The 8,526-nt window shown below is 38.8% G+C and overlaps 1 protein-coding gene across 2 annotated transcripts in view; it reads right to left on the reverse strand.

Moving 5' to 3' along the window:
• The window catches only part of zgc:92242 (uncharacterized protein LOC436899 homolog), a 14,304-nt gene extending 7,709 nt beyond the window's left edge, over positions 1 to 6,595 (reverse strand). The window contains exons 1-3 of one of the 2 annotated variants that reach the window (XM_062426289.1): positions 3,547 to 6,595; positions 2,192 to 2,283; positions 1,268 to 1,552 (exon numbers count right to left, since the gene is read on the reverse strand). The gene's annotated coding sequence lies outside the window, so the exon portion shown is untranslated. Of the gene's footprint in view, positions 1 to 1,267; positions 1,553 to 2,191; positions 2,284 to 3,546 lie in introns of those variants that run through there. The other variant, XM_062426290.1, reaches the window with a different exon arrangement.
• Between the last annotated feature and the right edge of the window lie 1,931 nt (positions 6,596 to 8,526).

An 8,526-nucleotide genomic window follows, 5' to 3' on the forward strand; every position in this document is an offset into this window, starting at 1 on the left:
AATTGCACATTGTATTGTGACTATTATGTTCTGCCTTTAAAAGCTGATGCAGGACTAAATCAATTGAAAATATTCAAAGCGACGTTGAATTTAAATACCACATGCAAAGCTACAAAACTTCACACTGTGCCGGTTCTCTACTGAGTGGAATAGCTAGATTTTACTCTTATTTGCATTCTTGCAGTGAGTTAAAGTGTCTGGTGTCTGGATATGAAGCTACAGCTAGCAGCCATGTCAGCTAGTTGAAATATTCCTTTAAAGAGGCAAAGAACTTACTTTAAATCCAAATTACCAGGATACTTGCAGTGAATTAATCCCTTCACACATAATCAGGTAAATCTGTAGCAACCAGGTTCTCAATCCTTAATCCACTCCTCCACGAGGCAAAACTTTAAACCCAACTTTTAAAGCTTCTTTTAAGACCTCATAGTCATTCGACTGTTGTTGTTTCGATGAATTCATTATAATTATGAATAATTAGCTTCCTCGTTAAATCTAAGCACCAGCATCCATTCATTAATCTGACTGTTTGTCCCATTGAATGCCACACTGAGACTCTCTTTCAGTACTAGTGAATATCTCAGTGAGTGTCTATTGAGTGAAGGGCGCTTTCATTAATTGAAGCCCTCTGAGATTAGCTGTGTTTAAGAACAATTCAAACTGGGCTTGACTTGAAGATTTACAACCAAACAGCCTGTCTGTGTGGCAAATCACTCAAGTTTTCCATACAGGAATCACTTATACCTGCATCACAGCTCCTATAATTAACTGTACGCATTGGAACTTAGAAGAATTATTTAAATCAAGCCATAAACACGCCAAACTTATCACAGAGAAGAACAAGCGACGCATACACAACAAGGACAACTAAATTAAGCATACAGCCGATCAACATCCACACACTCAACTCTGTTATTCACATATGTAGACAAAGCATCCAACTCTGGCTCTGCTCCAACATGCAAATAGGTCCGGGATTTGCTTCTGCCTCCGCTAACATGCAGAGAAAAGAGAAGAAAGAAACAAGAAAGGCAGGCAGAGGAGAGGAGAGCAGAGAAAGGTGTGTGCGTCGCATACTGAGAGAAAAGTTTGAAAAGTCTCTCCCGTCTGAGAAAAACACCGGCCGTTTCCCAGTGACAGAGGAGAGTGTGAGAGATAAATGAACTCAGACAGGTCATAGAATGGCAATCACACCAAAGAAGGATAGAGAAAGAAATAAAAGAAGAAAGAGAATGAGAAAAGAGCAGAGGAAGGAGAGTGGACTTACTCAGTGGTCGGCAGCCGGTAGCATCTCCAGTATGAGTTTCAGTGCCTCTGTGAGTGCGGTAGGAGTGTGTGTGTGTGTGTGACGTGAGAGCATGTAAGTGCGCCTTTGTGTGTGTGTGTGTGTGTTTGTGTGGGGTCAGATCAGTCGTCAGCAGCGGTGGAATGCAGGCTCAGCTCTGCACTGCTGCATTTGTACTGAATAGGAGTGGGACGGGCTGACATAGGAGCATTCATGTTTTTTCTCTCCTCCTTCCTTCTTCCTTCTCACATTTACATTCCTGCAGTGCTTCCAATAAAAAGAAAAGAAATGACATCAGTATACATCAGTATCACATGCTACTACACAGTGTATCTGCCATTATAAAAACCGGTTTTCTTATACGCTCCCTTGTGACATTTAGCTACATGCAAGGACACATTGACGTTAATTTTGCCTGACAGGCTCTGTAACCTTTCCTCATGTAGCAGCATGGGAAACGTGGAAGGAAAGAGCAGGAAATAGGTGTCATTCTCAGACTGTTTTTTCCCTCTCCTGTATTCAGTTTCAATTTGATGTGGCTGAGCTATTTAAACCCTTCTCCGTCTCTCTTCCTTTAGGAAGTCCTGCCAGCTTTGTATGTAACCATTAATCACAACACCACATGTGCAGGAAGGAATCTGGGTATTTATTCCACTGGACGTTTCTGTCAACAGGTTGTTGACACACTTCTGTAACCAGCAGTTATTGTTTTGTGTGTCCAGTTAGACAGTGCAAATGTCAGCTACATGCCTCTGAGTAATTATGACTTTTAATATGACACAAGTGTTGTCTGTTTTTCGATGACTAACCTGATTTTTACTGACTCAGGGTTATGCAGGCGTGACCAACGCAGGCTGTTTACAGTAAATCTTTCTGTAAATATTAGCTTCAGACTTCTTCACTTACCTTGTGTTTTCTGTTGGTTCAGTGATTCGGTGTACTTGCAGTACAGATGTCAGGTGAAAGTGATCATTTCACTTGAAGTAAGCCAATAACTTCTGGTAAAAGCCAAAATGTAGCATCAACGTAGCACAAATAGAGTAAAATTCATCCATTATCTTCATTGTTATTATCCATTATTTCCCATTTTGTTGAATTGTATGCTTGCCTGTAGACAAAATTCATACTTCTAAGTGTACTAAATTGAGCAAGCTTGCAATTTATTCCTTATGCATTCAACTTTTCATTTTTAAGAGTACAGTTTGTCTTTTAAACCTTACATAGTCTCACTTTAAGGATTATGATCTTTATTGCGAACTTGTCCAAATGATCCTGCACACCGTGAAATATTATGGGGCCAGACATGATTTTCTTCAGCGAGGATTAGATTAAGCCTTTATACTACATTAGCTATAAAATTACATTTCAGAAGTGTCAAAGCTCATACACCTACACTATCATCCAAAGACTTAAAGCAGACTTCAAGTTAAAGCAGTATCATTAGTTCAGTGAGAATTACCCCAACTTTCAAGTACACAAGGCATTGCGCAAAGTGAAACTGCAGCTATGACCAGTCAGGTTTCCATCCAAACCAGTGCTGCAGTGATACCAGACACCAGTTTGTTTGTCTCTCAGTTTGTCCCTGGTATCAGGACAGAGAGCTCAAGGTCTGAACACAGACACATGAATACACTCAGCTGTATTCCTCAGTTATTTCCCATTGATTAAATCAATCCTACTAAATACAAATAAAACAGCTTAAGTTTATTTCTTATCTTAACCTCTGACCCCTAATTCTATCTTAACTTTAATATTTACATTTAAAACTAGACCTAATCTTAACTGTTTTTCCTCTGGAATAACCCATTTTTACAGCATATCAGCTCAGCTAAATTTTAGTTTGTTCACTCTCACACTTTTCCTTTTCATAATATTGTTCATAGGTAAAAAAAAAAAAAAAGAAAAGAAAGAAAAAACAGGAGTTAGAAGGAAGAGCATGCACACAAAACACACACAGATTGTTTCCTCTTTCCCTTTGGGGTCACGGTGAAGCCTACTGCACTTGCTAGAAGACTTAGGGGAAAAAACATAAATGCATCAATCATATACCAGCATGAAACTTTCCCGGTCAGTTAAAGATAACAGCTGAGCAGCTCTTTGTATTATTAATCTATAATGATGTTAATCATGCACATTACCCTAATCAACCAGGCCACTCCTTTTATTACCTGGTGGTAATAGCAGGAGTTACTCAGTACTAAAAAAAAAAAAATTATTCTACTGGAAACAACTCATTAATCCTTGCCAGTCCATGTATTTACCTTTGTATTTCCTTGGCATGGCACACCTTGGGAAAGTCCCAGCATTGATCAACACTGAATCACAATGCATGTGAATACACGTGGTGAGATTCAGCCATGTGGTCACATTCAAATGGTAATTTTGCACGAACATCACCCTCTGCTGGACAAAAGTGAGAATAGCAAGCCAATAATTCATGAAGGGATACCAAATGTACTCTTAGCCTAATAAAACCTAATTAGGTAGTGGTAAAATAACAGATTTTTGTGGTCATACTACATAAACAAATCAAAGTATTTTATTACCTGTTGATCCTGCTTTATCTATGTATTGTGAATGAAATTGCATCATAACTTAAAGAATTGGGTAACAATGACATTTCCAAAGCTTTGTCCACACAAATATTTTCCTCATTGTCATATTACAGATTACATTATGCTGCATGAGTAATCTGATGGTGACATTTTATTCTGTTCTTAGAGCTTTAAAAGAGACTTTAATAACTTTAAGTGCATTTTTACAGAATCTTGAAGTGTTGTATATGTATATGTATATGTGTCAAAATCTACTTTTAATTCATGAAAATCAAATTTTATTACAAATTTAATTCATAAATGATAAATGATCTGGGTGATCACCAATTGATTATACGTTCATCATGTCATTGTTGGCAACTTTTCCTCTGCTGTACTCATTGTGTGAAAAGCTTCTTTGCATTTTCACAAGTTTTAATCAGTTTTCTATTGATTTTATGCTAATATGGTGCAGATTCTTAAATAAATGGACGTTTAATCAACTTATAAATATGGGGAACAGGATTAGGGGGGAATTCTGGCCAGTATTGGAGATGTTTGCCCTGGGTTCCACTAGAGGCATAACCCTGGCCTGCTCCAGTTCTTTTTTGGAGGCAGTCACCAGGAATACACAGTTCCCCATGACCTTTCACCCCCTAAAATCGAACATGCATCCTAAAACAGAAATAAAGCAGATTCTGCCAATAAGTCTTCATTCTCTGTCGAGACCGAATCTACATAATCTATCTTGTTCCAGCATCTCTTTATACTGTCTTTCATTCTCATCTAAATACAACACAAAGAGTAGAATTACAACATGTCTCAAGTGACTTTAACAGTACATGCTCAGGATGGCAATTTTCTCTTTTAGCCACTTTACACTTCCCATCATGCTTTTGGGAGCCTTATACAGCAACATGGTCTGGCAGAGTTTCTGTGGCAAACTTATTGGTATTCCAACATGTTCTCCTCTCAGCCTCTCCATGTTTAATGCATGGACCCCACTGACATAGAGCCCGCTCTGTGAAGAAGATGTGCATTAGCATGGATTCACATGAGAGATGTTTATGGTTAAACAGACCACAAAGTAGTATTGCTTTAGTCCCCAAAGTAATTTAACCAGCATAACAAGCTGTGCTGGAGCAACTACCCTTGGGTGGTCTATATAACAATGACTATAACTGACTACTGTAATTGCAATAGTAACAACATGTGTTGACTCTTTTTGCATCATTTGCATAATGTATTGTTCAATAGACTTTATCCACACCCACTGTAGATATTAATGTAACATGCCTGCATTCCACACAATTACTCACAACACTTATTAATTATTATAATCAGGTTTTGTGTGGATAGGAAATTAAGTCATATGGTGAGTTTGGGATTAATATGGTAAAATTAGCTTATAAAGTTGATGAGCAAATTAGCAAACAGTTGCTTGTTTAAACATCTAGCAGACATGGAGCAACATTAGTATTCATTTGGAGTTATGTCTCTGTCTACCTAATGAATCTACGTCCAACATTCATTCATATTTTTGCTCTATTTTGGTCTTTGGGAAACATCTGGCTCACTAAATACTCCACTATCTCAAGTCAACTAGTGTGTCTCCTGTTTGGTGCTGGTCGGCAGGTAGAGTACAGTAGGGTTTATTAGAGCTTTTTCCCTGAAAACACACATGCTTCTATATTACACATTGTACATACTACATACTGCTGGAACTAGGTTGATGAGAGCAGTCAGAATGAAAGTTGTGGGCTGACAAAAAAAACAAACAGCGAGGTGAAACTGATGTTCTGTGGCGCTGAGGGGAGCTGCAGAGCAGATGATTTGTGAGTTTGCCACTCCAGATGATTCTTCTAGACTACAAATAGTCATTTGATCTATTGTTGATATTAATATACTGATGTGATAGTGAAGTGCAGCTTTAATTTACAGATGTTTGGTTTAAAATAAGTGTTCCCAACACAAAACCTGGGAACATTTTGGAAATAATGTGTAACAGATTTGCTGATATGAATTGGAATTCGCATTGCTATCAGTAACAAAATTTGCAGCTGGTAGTCACGGCTAGCCTGTAGCTTGATTACTGGTTGGTAACAGGCCTGAAGAGGAATGCTTACAATAGCGCTCCAGAGTTTGAACAGTGACTGAAGAATAGCTGTACAAACCACAACATTTGAACAGCAGCTGAGACCATCTCCCTGTATTATAAAGTGAAGAGAAACCACAAGCGAGTTTCCTTTTGACATTTTAAATAGTAAGTGCGTGTTGGCTTCTTTTCGGGGAAAACTAGCAGAGAGGTAGGTGAGATTGCTGTCCATTTCCTGTGCACCAGTTATAGTGTACGTGCTCCTTTAACCCAACTAAATGTTGCAGTGGTACGGTAAGTGTTTAATACTCCTAGCTAGATAGCAATTCTGCTATTAGGTGGTTCACATAAAAGTATATTACAAATAGCCCACTGGGGGAAAACATGAGGTTAATGATACATGAGACTAACTCCTCCTGTGTATCAACATGTTGTCATTCTGAAACTTTTCTGCCCCCAGACAGCCAGACTTTCATATTTGTATATGACTTTCATATTTACAACTTGGCACAGAGGGCCCAAGTGTGGCACTGTTGCTATGGTGACTGGTCTGTCTGTTGACCCGGCTGCCCAGCAGACTCGTAGTTGGCACACACACACACACACACACACACACACACACACACACACACACACACACACACACACACACACACACACACATCTCTAACACAAATGGCACATTCTGTCACCACGTTGGCAGGGTCGCCAGTGTTTTCCTTTTTTGTCTGTCTGGCTGTCTTTCCCTCACACTCTCTCACACACTTACACACACATGTGTGAACACAAATAAACAAAGAATGGATTTTTCCATAAACAAACAGGCAGCTCTTCATGATGTATGTATGTATGTATGTATATATATACACATACATAGATGTACTGTCATTTTGCTGTTTTCCTTCAATCTCTCTCACATAGACACACACCTGCAGTCTCTTTTTCATTGCTTCCACCTTTCAGCTCAGTCTTAAGGACAAGTGGTCACAGGTGGAAGTGACTGATGCTTAAGTGAAGACCCTCCTCCTCTCTGTTCTATTTGCCTCTGTCACGTGGAGAGATGTGTGTCATTGTAACCCGCTTTTTCATGCCTGTGGATATAATGACCCAGATGAGAGCCACACACTTAAATACTCACTCTCACACACACACACACACACACACACACACACACACACACACACACACACACACACACACACACACACACACACACACACACACACACATGTGCTGACACGCCGTGTCCCCCTCATCTTCACTGGTAATGAATGCTGATGAGGTTGTCGAGGGAATCACTGGAGGCTGACACAAAGCCGTACAGCTATGTAATGAAGCTAAAGGAAGCTTATAATACTGATGATGCCCAGTGATGGTGACAAACATATTTATCTTTAGCTGCTCACTTTTAGAAAAGAACTACTGACCTTGTAACATCCGCAGGTTTTTATTTTGTAATTTGACATCTATCTACTTTTAGAATTAAAGTAATAATTATACATTTTGGTAAATATGCCCTATGCCTATGTCCTGTCTGTCAGAGTTAGATGAGAAGGTGGATACCACTATCATCTCTGTGCATCCAGTACAGAGCTGGAGGTAGGAGACGATTAGCTTAGCATAAACACTGGTGGCTTGAGGAAACTGCTAGCCTGGCTCTGTCCAATGTTCTAAATGTGCCTACTAACACCAGTAAAGCTCATTAATTTATGTATTGTCTAATGTGACATTTTACGGCACTATATTTCTGAGGGGAAATATCGCATCGCAATATTCTTATCCACTACATTTATTTGACAGCTTTAGATACAAATTACTTTTCAGATGAAGGTTTTGATGTCTTACAAAAAGCAGTCTGTTGTTGGGCTCACATTTCAGATGTCTATGAGTTGTTAGCAGCTCCACCAAATAGTGTTTTTTTCCCCTCTAAACTTCTCAAATGGTTTCAGTTCAATAAATGTTCAAAAGTTAAAAAGTCCATTATTTGTATTTTTTTCTTTATTCTTCTTTATTAATCATCTCACGATCCTTCAGATGTATCTGGTGACCCTTTGGAGGGGCCAGACACCTATGTTGGGAACCACTGGACTAAACTACAGCTAGTTGAAACTAGCTCCACCTCCAGCAGCTACAACAGTAACATGCTGCTCTAACACTGATGCTTCAGTATTAATAATCTAATGATGTCATATATAATAATATATCAGAGGGACCAAACCACTGCTGTAATATTTAGGTACATTTAAATATTATTATTACTTGTGTACTTTTCTTTAGGTGGGATTTTTTCATGCAGGGCTTTGACTTGTTTATCATCTTCTCCTCCATGCTTCATGCAATAACATGAGAGTGGTATTGATCTTCTTATCTAGGACAGGCGGTAATAAATGTCGAAAGAAATTCCTTTTAGTGCAGCAAGTGAAAATGATCCCAGAAAGAACTATTTCTCTGCAGTCCATATAGATATATCTGCTAAACATTTCTCTTATTGCAGAGTATTAAGCTAAAAACAGCTTATCCGGGTCTCCTGTTGTTTACTTTCAATAAACACTGCACGAGCAGCTTTTATCTCTCCTGCAAAACAAGGATACGGAAATTATTTATTCCATTTT

Source organism: Scomber scombrus, chromosome 9, assembly GCF_963691925.1.
Source record: "Scomber scombrus chromosome 9, fScoSco1.1, whole genome shotgun sequence".
Lineage (NCBI taxonomy): Eukaryota > Metazoa > Chordata > Actinopteri > Scombriformes > Scombridae > Scomber > Scomber scombrus.